Source organism: Zingiber officinale, chromosome 5A (genome assembly GCF_018446385.1).
Source record: "Zingiber officinale cultivar Zhangliang chromosome 5A, Zo_v1.1, whole genome shotgun sequence".
NCBI classification, from domain to species: domain Eukaryota; kingdom Viridiplantae; phylum Streptophyta; class Magnoliopsida; order Zingiberales; family Zingiberaceae; genus Zingiber; species Zingiber officinale.
This window is the reverse complement of record NC_055994.1, coordinates 30,446,412-30,459,011: the sequence shown is the minus strand read 5'-3', so window position 1 is coordinate 30,459,011 and position 12,600 is coordinate 30,446,412.

The following is a 12,600-nucleotide window of genomic DNA, read 5'->3' as shown; positions in this document are numbered from 1 at the left end:
GATAGCTGGATCAGAGTGGCCATCCCATTAGCATTCAATGCTACTAAGTAGAATAGGTAATGTGAAAAGTCTGGTTAAAGGATTATCTTTTGTACTAAGGGCTTCCCGGTCATATGATCTACATCACACTATCCACTTCATAGCATGAAATTGAGATAACCCCATTAAGTTCTAATTAGCCATTCTCTTGTAGAGTGTTGACCTCCAATTCAAAGTGGTGCTCTAGATGTCCGGTTAAAAGGATACCCTTATCACTAGGGCCCCCCTGTCATACAATTTAGAGCACCCCCCATTACATGGATATCAATCCTCCACATCATTCAATAAAACATGTAAAAAAATATATAAATGCTTCACACACATATTTCATCAAACATGAATAAGGTATCAAATAAGTCATTGAATAGAAGCATGACAAATTTACATAGTTCTACATCTCCATCACATCACAAATACTCCCTAATCCTATAAAGGGAGATCTACTCCATTGTAAAAGAAGCACAACCCCAAAACATAAAATAAAGTATACTTACAACTCGAGATGTGAGAAGAAGGAGAAGACGAGATGCTTATCAAGGTTCCTGATGTCTTGGGGATGCCTTCTTGCTCTGGAGATGCACGGATCATCAAGGAATGGAGGTGGATGAAGCCCTAGGGTTTCCTACTAAGGGAAAACCCCTTCCTCAAGGAGAGGGATGAACTTCCAAACCCAAGATGAGTCAAAGAATGAGATTTTTGACCCTTTTATACCTCCTCCAAATTATCCAAATTAGCCAGGATTACATATTGGTGCAGTTTTGCACTAACAGTTTAACTCAGGTTTTGATGAATAACAAGTAAGTTAAGTTAGATTTTGTTGTGATCTAACCACTTGATTAAGTGTACAGAAAATCTAGCTAGGTCAACAAGCCGATTGAATAGCTACTACGAAATCCAGCTAGGTCAACGAGCCGACCGGATAACTGGTACAAAATCCAGCTAGGTCGACGGACCGACCGGATAGCTAGTGAAAAGTCCAGATAGGTCGACGGATTGATCAAATATCTGGCAAGAAGTCCAACTAGGTCGATGGGTCGACCGGATAGCTGGCATGAAGTCCAGACAGGTCGACGGGCTGACCGGATGTCTGGCAAACTGGTAAGTTAAGGTAAGTCACTAGAGGAGAGTGATATCAGTCGAGGCGAAAAATAGGTCGAGTGTTTGAGATATATTTAAAAATGTAGAAAAATTTGAGAGGTGTTACACCAATCTCAAATTAAAATCGAACGAAAAAATTATCTGAATAGGTAAATTTTACCAATTAAAATCCGACCTCGACCCAACCCTCGACTTCTCTATCTATCGAGGATCAACTCACTCATCTTGAGGAGTCCTCTGCGCAGCTTCGGCAGTCAATCTCGGATGGATTCAACACACTCCGGGGGGAGATGACCACTGGATTTACTTCTCTCCGAGACGACATGACCACCAGATTTGAGCAGATTCTTCAGGCTCTGCATGCTCCTGAGCGACCCCTACCACCACCTATTGATGATGATTATATCTGATCATGTTACATACATTATTATGCATTATATATGACTTGACTTACTATTTCAGTTAGTTTTTTTCAGTCTGATTGTTAAAAGTTGGAATGTGTTTAATAGACTAGGACCATTATTTTCAAAATTATTTTCAAAAAAAAAAATAAATTCTAGGATAAAATTCTTTATACAATTTTCTAAAAAAAAATTATTTTTAGAATTTTCAAAATCAATTTTAGCCTTAGTTTAGATCAAATCCATAGAAAGCATGTTCCTATAGATCTAGGACTTGAACATCTCACCAACACATTAGGCTACCTTGTTTGTGTATTGCCACACTTAGAAAGGGGTGAGATGCATAGGCAGCTTGCCTGGACTTAAGATGCTTATATCAGTGCATCAACATAAGTCTGGGCGTTAAATACCAAATTTATAGTCAGTGTCATACCTGAGATTTTGATGGCCTGTATCAAACTTCAATAAAAAGGGCCCCTTACACCATCTTACTACTATATTAACTTAAAAAATCATCTACACTTCAAAATATAATCCTCCTTTAAATATGTGATCAAGATTTTTTAGCTAGACTATAAAATGTACAATAAAATTAAGAGTTAAATAATATGAATATTTCAAAATATAATAAAAAAATAAATATTTCTGGTAATCATTGAATACAATTCGTCTTGCTTCCGTTTTAGCTATAAAAGTATAATGCACAATGTTGTCGTGTTTTAGTGAGCCTACAACATGTAAAGTAAAATATCAAGTTTAAAAACATTTAATATTGCAAATATATAATCAAATAAAAATATAAATATTACCAATAATCATTTGAATACAACACGTCTTGTTGTTTTAGCTGTAAAAATATCAATTAAGCTTGTATAATCAAGATGTTCAACTATTTTATTTTCAATAAAAAACATCGTCAACCCATTTAATCTTTCTTGTGACATGGTTGATCGAAGATATGCTTTAATCAACTTCAACTTGGAAAAGCTTCTTTCTGCATATGTCAATATAACTGGTATGGTCAATAAAATTCTGTATGCAACATGAGTATTTGGATAACAATCATCCATATTTTTCAGATAATTCAAAACATCTATTGCTCTTTTTGCTTCCACCAGTAAAGACTGTTTAAAAATTGATAACTCCATATACAAATCATCTCCATCAATATCTAGCTTGCCATTGTATCTCAATGTTTCTTCTAGATTTTTACAAGATTTCATTAGAATATCATCATTAGCAAACTTTAATCTCTCTGGATTGAGCAAAACCCCAAATGTTTCTTCGTACTTTTGAAATTGTATGAATCGAGTTTTTAGTGAAGAAATAGCTTGATCCATTAAGAAAATAAAATAATTAACTCTAAAAGATTCTTCAGCTGATTGCATTACATCTTCATTACTACTCTCACCAAATTGTTTCTTTTTTCGGATAATGTGTTTTTCTTTAAATGTAGCTTCAATCTCCATTTCTTTTGTCATTAGCTTCTATCATGACCTTATCAAATCCAAACTCTCGATACTCCTCAAAAGTAAGAATAAGTCCTTTTAATTGTTTAATTGCAATATCAATATCCATATTTTCACCTTGAAGAAATTTACTCACAGTATTAATCGCATGCAACAACTTGTGCCAAATTACCATGCCAAACAAGAATTCAAAATTTTTAAGTTCATATGTTGCCAATGATTCAACTTCACTCTTTATTTTTAGATCTTTGCTTGTTTGTGCCAAATCAAGTAAAGCATCTCTAATTTTTTATGTTTGTTCTTTTATAGCTTTCACGCTTTCAACATGACTTTTCCAATGAGTTTGTGACAATGGCTTAATTGTCAAGCCTTCTACGTGATCTTTAAAAACTTTCCAATGCTTTGTAAGAGGAAAACAATGTATAAATATGTTGTATCACTCCAAACATAGACATAGTTTTAGAACAACAATTAGTCATATAATATAATGTCAAATTCAGACTATGACATCCACAAGGTGCATAAAAGGCTCTATGATTTATTTCAAGTAATCTTTTTTGCACCCCATTATACTTTCCTTTCATATTGGATCCATTGGCATACCTCTGTCCTGTTATATCATTAATATTAAGTTTGAGATCATTCAACACATTTTTTTAGTTCAGTAAAAAGTCTAAATCTAGAAGTGTCATCTACTTTCAAAAATGCTACCAAGTATTCTTCAACCATAACAGAGTTTGTTGAATTATCCACACAACATATTACAAGAGACATTTGTTCCTCGTGACTTATGTCTAGAATGAAATCTAGTATAACTGAATAATATTTTACTTCTTTGATTTTTCTAAGAATTACAGTTTTTACTTCATTTTCCAACATCTGAATCAACTCATTTTGAATTTTGGACCGATATGTATAATGTGTCTCATGTGCTTGAATACGTCTTATGTGCTCTTGCATTATTGGATCGAACTCAGCAATCATTTCAATCATTTGCAAAAAATTACCATTATTCCCAACATAAAGCTTTTCACAATTTCCTCGATATGCTAGATTATTTTTTACAAGTCTATAGGCAACAACAATTAACCTCTTTAATACTAATTGTTGGATCGAGAGACGCTATAGGGGAGTGAATAGCGCTCGTGGCTTTCACTTTTCATAATCGAAAACTCGATGAGTAACACAGCGGAATAAAACAAAATACACACACACAGAAAGACCTAACTGTTTTACTTGGTTCGGAGCCTTGGGTGACTCCTACTCCAAGGCTCACGCTCGTTGAACGTTTACTTTGGGCAATCACTATAATATCATGAAAGAGTACAATTATCAAATAAGTATAGCTGAAAATTAAACAATACCGACAACTGAATTAAGAAATTGAAGCTCCGGGTCGTCGGGGACTTGTAACAGCACTTCTGAGTCGCCTTGTTAGCAGCACATATGAGTAAGGACACTTGAGAATTGATGTTCCAAAGCTGTTGGTCGAGACCCCTTATAAACCTCATTGAAGGTGGCTTAAACCTCCTTGAAGGCGCCTCCAATCACCGAGTCAGTCGTACAGATCAGAACTAAAATGGTCGCAGCTTATCTGGTTGAAGGCGCCTCCATCGCCCTTGAAGGTGCCTCAAAGCCTGTCCGAGGCACCTCAAGCCTTCATGAGGGTGCCTCCAACTCCGCAGTGCGCACACTCCAGTCTTCTCACCTGAGGCGCCTCCAAGCTCCATGAAGGCACCTCGGGTACTGTTCATCCGAGGCTAATCTTGCTATTTTATCCTTGCAAAATATGTTAGTCCACAAAACAGCCACATATCCTGTAAAACAAAGTTAGCACATATAATAAACACATTAACATGAAAGTTTGACAATCACGGACTGTCCGGTTCTGACTTTGAATTTCTGATCGGAAACCCTAGGTCGAACCGACGCCTACTGTTCCCTCTTCCGAAGAACACATCCTCACCTACTACACTCAGGAAAGCATACCTGATGTCAGTCCGATCCTCTAGACTGACTGGACTTTCTACCTAGGGTTATCACCCCCTAGGACCTAGGGTTACCGCCCCCTAGGATTTTTCGCCACTTAGGGTTACCTCCCCCTAGGACCTAAGGTCCCCCCCCTTTAGGATTTCCTCCACCTAGGGTTACCACCCCCTAGGACCTAAGGTTGTCACCCCTTAGGATTTTTCACCAACTAGGGTTACCACCCCCTAGGACCTAAGGTTGCCGCCCCTTAGAGTTTTCCTCCACCTAGGATTACCACCTCCTAGGACCTAAGGTTACCGCCCCTTAGGATTTTGCACCTGCCTAACCGCAGTTAGGACTTTCCTGCAAACTCATTCAACATATCAGATAACAAATAACCTTAACTTTGAATTCCATTGTCATTATCAAAACTTGGGTTCGATCGTCGGGTGCTTCCCGCACCAACAATCTCCCCCTTTTTGATTATGACAACTGAAATTCAAAGTTAAACAAAAAAACGTAATAAAGAAAAGTTATAAAGATAACGGTACAAGCATAACTGAATAAAAATAGCACAAGCATAAATTTGGTAAAAAAAACTCCCCCTTAATAGAGGCTTACAAAAACTCCCCTTTAATAAAAACTCCCCTTGAATTTTCTTTAAATTTTTAAATTTTCTTTTTCTTTGAATTTGCTTATACTCTCCCCCTTTGTCATATATCCAAATAAACAAGAAGGTAAAAAAAAGTTGAGTATAGGCCTTAGCTTGTTTTTAGAAATAATTTTTATCTATATTAACTTTGATAAACACTTAACTTTTTAGAATAAATTTTCTTGTAAAACTTTTAACTAAGTGAAATCAAAAGAAAAAATCTTTTTCTTTTAGAGATTGCTTAAAAAGCTAGGTTTGCAAAATACTTTAGCTAAGAGAAAATTGATTTGGAAGTTAACTTAGCTAATTTTGGGATTAGAAAAATATGAAACCTTAGTTAGATTTGAAAAGCCTTTTGAAGGATACTAAGCTAAATTTGAAAAGCTTTTTGAAAAAATGTTTAGTTAAATTTAAAATGATTTTGTAAATACTTAAAAGTATTGATAAATACTTAACCTTTTTTAAAAAAAAAAAATTCAAACGTTAAGATTTTGAAGAAGGACTTGTTTGTGCGGGAAGCATCCGACGATCGAACCTAAGTTTTGATAATGGCAAAGGATTCAAAGTTAAGGTACTTTGTTTTCTGACAGCTTTTGCTGAGTGTTTCAGGAAAGTCCTAACTGCGGTTAGGCAAGGTAAAACCCTAGGGGGTGGTAACCCTAGGTCATAGGGGGTGGTAACCCTATGCGGAAAGCCTTGGCAGGTCGATGGCTTCAGGCAAAAGTCCTAGGGGGTGGTAACCCTAGGTGGAAAGTCCGGGTGTCGCGAACCAGGGGAAAGTCTGAACTGTCCGGGGAAGCGGAGGTTCAGCAGGAAGGCCGTAAGCATCGAGTGCTGAGCAAAAGTCCCATAGAGGGAACAGTAGGCGTCGGGTCGACCTAGGGTTTCCTCGGAAAGCCGAAGTCAGACCCGGACAGTCCGGAGACTGTCATAATTTCATATTCATACTATTATTTTGTGTTAACTTTGTGTTGCAGGTATTTTTGGATTAACATACTTGCAGGTACCAAAAACACAAAGAAGAACTCGGATGAACAGTGTCCGAGGCGCCTCGGGTGCGAGCCAGGAAAAGGCCAGCGTAGCAGATGGAGGCGCCTTGAATGGAGTTCAAGGCGCCTTGGACCGGAGGTTGCCTTGGATAGGCTGAAGGCGCCTTGAACCAGATAGAGTTCGACCAGGTCAGTGCTGATCCACGCGGGTGACTCGGCTCGTTCAAGGCGCCTTAATGAACAGTATAAGGCGCCTTGAACCCCCTTTATAAGGGGTCTCGACCAGCAGCTTCAAACAATCTTCTTCCAAGTGATTCAAGTGCTACGTGCTGCTCCAAACGACGTTCCGAAGTGCTACTACTTGTGCCCGACGACCAGGAGCTCCGAATCTTCATTTCTTTGTCGTTGGTATAATTATTTACTGTTGTTTATTGTACTTCAACTTGTAATCGTTTATCGAGCTTATAGTTGTTGCCCACCGGAAGCGATCAAGGATCGCGGGCCTTCGAGTAGGAGTCGCCTTAGGCTCCGAACGAAGTAAACAACCGTGTCTCTGTGTTTGTGTTTATTTACATTTTCCGCTGCTTTAATTACTCTACGAACGTTTTACGATTCCGATAATCAAACGAAATAGCCGCGAGCGCTATTCACCCCCCCTCTAGCGCGTCTCGATCCAACAGGACTTACTCAACTTAAAACCGATTTTGATAAAAGCTTTAGCTTTAAAAAAAATTAATAGACTCTTAGATTTAAAGTTAAAAACTTAACTTAAAAATATTTTCTTGTAAAAATATTTAACTAAGTGATTTGAAAAATACTTGAGCAAATACTTAGTTTTTTTTTTGATAATTTATTTTTCATTTTAAAAATAAATTAAATTTTTGGAAATATTTTCAATTTTTTTTTAAATTCACTTAGCTCGAGTCTCTTCACTCCCCCTTGATTAATGCCTTAATAAATTCTTAGGGTCCTAGAGTCCAAACATAAAAAACATAAAGGTTATTTGATATTTTCCTAATTTTTCATCTCACTCATTCTAGGTTATCAAGCATGTTCAGCTTATGAGTAAGTGTGAGATGGAGTTGCCTTTATTTTAATTTTATCAATATTTAAATTGATATTTAAAATAAGTTTGAGTTTGAATTTCAAATGAGTAAATATTTAAAATTATGAAGATCTTGAAAATTATAGCTTGAAAATATGATTTGAAAATTTAATTAAGATTTTGAAAATATGATTTTAAAATTAATTATCATTTAGATTTTGAAAAATGAAAATCTAATAATTGAAAAAATTTAATTTTGATTTTATGATTTTGAAATTAATAAAAAAAATAATTTAATAATGATTTAAAAGTAATTATGAAATTAAATAGAATTTTGAAAAAAAAAATTATGATTATAAAATAATTATGAAATTAAATAAAATTTTGAAAATTAATTATGATTTAAAAATTAATTATGAAATTAAATAGAATTTTGAAAATTAATAATTATGATTTTAAAATAATTATGAAATTAAATAGAATTTTGAAAATTAATAATTATGAAATTAAATAGGTTAAATTGATTAAATTGAATTAAGATTGATTAATTAGACTAAGTTCAACCTAGATCCATCCCGCCCGATTCTAGGTTGTCAATCAGGGAACCTTATGTATTTTTGTGAGATGGTTAACTTTAATTTAGATTATATCTAAGGATTAATTTACATTTGAATTAGATTTAGGTTTTTCAATTAGTCAATTAAATACACATTTCAAGGATCGGCTTCCAGGCTGTAACGAGACACTAGACCTTCTTGGGTATGAGATCATCCACCACTTCTAGACAGAGCCTTTCAAAGAAATTATATATTTAATTTTCTTTTTGAAACTCCTAGGACTAACCATTCAAGTGTAAATTACGCCTAGGTCCTTAATCTAGCATAATCTAAGCATTTATATAAAGACAATAAAAGCAATCATCAACCAATTTTAAAAATGGTCTTTCTATTGGCTCCCCCTGGATCATAGTCTCGATATGGTCTATCAAGGTAATGAACTTGATCCTTGGGGACTCAATAGTGTCCAAGTCCAACTTGATTGACCAAGTTGGACTTAAGTACCCATGCTTGGACTATCTTTCTATTCGGTCTGTTAACAAGCGATAAATAAAACCGATATTTCTTTTTAGTTCTAAATCCTAATCCGGATCGATTGTATACGACTTTCTGTTTTCCAAGAATCAAGTCAAGATTCTTATAACTCAGTGTAAACCGTTCCAATGTAAACTTCAAATCTTTGAGTTGACTTTTCAAGCTGGAATTCTCTTCCTCAAGCTTTTGGACTTGAGTTGAGGTTCTAGTCTGAACTGGGTCAGTCAAGCATTTGGAGTTAGTCACTTCTTTAAGGGTTGTTACCTCCTTTAGAAGTGATTTGATCCGAACATTAGACTTATCTAGTTTACGCATTAAGTAATTTATTAAATTATACAAACGAAATGTACTTACAGAGGGGTTTGGCCCTTCGGAAATTGATACGGATCTGTGGCTTCTCTCGGACTCAGCTTCTGATTCGTCCTCGCTTCCGGATTCGTTGATTTGGTCCCGGGCCATCATTGCGAGGAAACTCGTCTGTTCTAGTTCTTCACCGTTGGACTCTTCCGAAGAAGACTCGTCCCAAGTAGCTTTTAGGGCCTTCTTCCTTCTTGGTTTCTTTGCATCTTTCTGGTTCGGACAGTTGGCCTTAATGTGCCCCTTTTGGTTGCATCCGTAGCACGTCACCTCGAACTTCACCTTTAGTTGGGCCTCCTTGGACTGGATCACCTTTCTAACATCCTTCTTGTTGAAACCCTTCTTCTTTCTGTAGAGCTTCCTCACTGGGTTGACAAGTTCGACAGTGAGCTCGTCGTCGTCGTCGTCCGAATCCGGTTCTTGTTCCGACTCTGGTTCGATTATGCGTCTTCTGCTTGTACCTGCAACCAAAGCTATACTCTTCTCAGCTGGGCGTGCATTAGTCTGCTCATACAATTCAAATTCAAAAAAAAGTTCATCTAACTTTATTAACGAGAGATCCTTGGATACCTTGTAAGCATCTACCATGAATGCCCACAAGGTATTCCTAGGAAAGGCGTTGAGTGCATACCTTATAACATCCCTGTTCTCCACCCTTTGGTCGATTGCGTGGAATCCGTTCAATAGGTCTTGTATGCGAGTGTGCAGTTGGCTTGCCGTTTTATTTTCCTACAATTTAATGTTATATAGTTTATTTAAAATAAGGTCTCTCTTTCTTATCTTTGTGTCTGATGTATCCTCGTGTAGTTCGATCAGATTTTGTCATAGCTCCTTTGCACTTGAGAAAGGTTCTACTCTGTTAAGTTCCTCCTTTGTCAGGCCACACTGGAGGGTACAGGTTGATTTGACATTTGCTTCTACCTTCTTGATTAGGGTTGCATCCTAATTCTCACAAGGTATCGGTTTGCCGATGCCGTCAGTTGGAAGTTCGAGGCCGGTTTTGACGATCATCCAGACTTCAAAGTGAGTCTGGAGATACGTCTCCATCCGGCCCTTCCAGTAACCGAAGTCATCTCTGGTGAAGAGCGGTGGGCGAGCAGTGCTATACCCTTCTTAAAGAGCCATTGAAGATCTAGCACACAAAAAAAGAGAACAGGAAAACGAGTCTCAGGACTTGATCCTGGATTAGCAGTGCGGTTTAAGAATAGAAAAATACGATCTCGAGTGGTGTTGCACCTACTTCGAGAAAAGAATCCGATTACGAAAAACTAGATCGAAAGACGGCAAGAATACCGATTCCGATCGACTCCGAAAAAATTGAAAAACACCACGGAAAAAGTGCTTGACTTGTGGTTGTACCAGATCAAAGCGACTCCGCTCTGATACCAATTGTTGGATTGAGACGCGCTAGAGGGAAGGTGAATAGCGCTCGTGGCTTTCACTTTTCGTAATAAAAAACTCGATGAGTAACGCAATGGAATAAAACAAAATACACACACACAGAAAGACCCAAGTGTTTTACTTGGTTCGAAGCCTTAGACGACTCCTACTCCAAGGCCCACGCTCGTTGAGCGTTTACTTTGGGCAATCACTATAATATCACGAAAGAGTACAATTATCAAATAAGTACTGCTGAAAATTAAACAATACCGACAACTGAATTAAGAAATTGAAGCTCCGGGTCGTCGGGGACTTGTAACAGCACTTCTGGGTCATCTTGTTAGCAGCACACAGGAGTAAGGACACTTGAGAATTGATGTTCCAAAGCTGCTGGTCGAGACCCCTTATAAAGCTCATTGAAGGCGGCTTAAACCTCCTTGAAGGCGCCTCCAATCATCGAGTCAGCCGTACGGATCAGAACTAAAATGGTCGCAGCTTATCTGGTTGAAGTCGCCTCCATCATCCTTGAAGGTGCCTCAAAGCCTGTCCGAGGCATCTCAAGCCTTCATGAGGGTGCCTCCAGCTCCGCAGTGCGCACACTCCAGTCTTCTCACTTGAGGCGCCTCCAAGCTCCATGAAGGCACCTCAGGTACTGTTTATCCGAGGCTAATCTTGCTATTTTATCCCTGCAAAATATGTTAGTCCACAAAACAGTCACATATCCTGCAAAACAAAGTTAGCACACATAATAAACACATTAATATGAAAGTTTGACAGTCACGGACTGTCTGGTTCTGACTTCGAATTTTCGACCGGAAACCCTAGGTCGAACTGACACCTACTGTTCCCTCTTCCGAAGAACGCATCCTCACCTACTCCACTCAGGAGAGCATACCTAATGTCAGTCCGGTCCTCCAGACCGACTGGACTTTCTGCCTAGGGTTACCACCCCCTAGGACCTAGGGTAACTGTCCCTTAAGGTTTTCTGCCACCTAGGGTTACCTCCCCCTAGGACCTAAGGTTCCCCCCCTTAGAATTTCCTCCACCTAGGATTACCACCCCCTAGGACCTAAGGTTGTCGCCCCTTAGGTTTTTTCACCACCTAGAGTTACCACCCCATAGGACCTAAGGTTGTCGCCCCTTAGGGTTTTCCTCCACCTAGTGTTACCACCCCTTAGGACCTAAGGTTACCGCCACTTAGGGTTTTCCACCTACCTAACTGCAGTTAGGACTTTCCTTCAAACTCATTCAACATATCAGATAACAAATAACCTTAACTTTGAATCCCTTTGTCATTATCAAAACTTGGGTTCGATCATCGAATGCTTCCCGTACCAACACTAATCTCCAATGCTCTTTTTCTTTATTAATTTCTTTCTGAATGCTTTCATCAATTGTCTTGTTTTTTTCATTCTTTTCTCCAATCCATTCCATATTGTCATACAACCAATATGTTCCTTATTTCCTTCATGCATTGTAAGACATCGTGTCAAATTATGCCAATCCTTATAGCCTTCAGTAGCTAATTGACTAATTGTATTCTTGTTATTGTGATTTATGAACAACTTACAACAAAAGCAAAATATTCTATCCAATAAAGATGAATAAACTAGCCATTTTCTATCATTTTTTCTCCATTTTGCAGTATTCATTTATAATACAATGCATTAAAATGTCTACTAGCTTTATCTTTAATCAATTCTAGTTGGACCCTTTTCCACTAAAAAATCTCTTAAATTTTGATCAATTTTTTTCCCATTTTTTAGGATCATCAATATACATATGTGAAATAATCTCTCGAAACTAGCCATGAATAGCAAACGACTCTAGTTGCACTCATAACTAGTCATGAAAATTTTATGCTACTACAATTCAAATGTAGCACAAGAAATCCTGTTCATTGCTTGTTTTTTGCCATTAAGGTTAATTCAATTAGGTCCTCCTTTACAATGACAAATGAGCATAAAATGACATCAAAATGGCAGATTGGAGTCAAAGAGCTAAGCTCTAATAGATGAACAAGAAGAAAACAACTACTTACATTTAAAAAAATCATCTTAGCATATCTCCTGCTTCAGTGAGTTCACAATCAAATTTTATGAGTCAACATT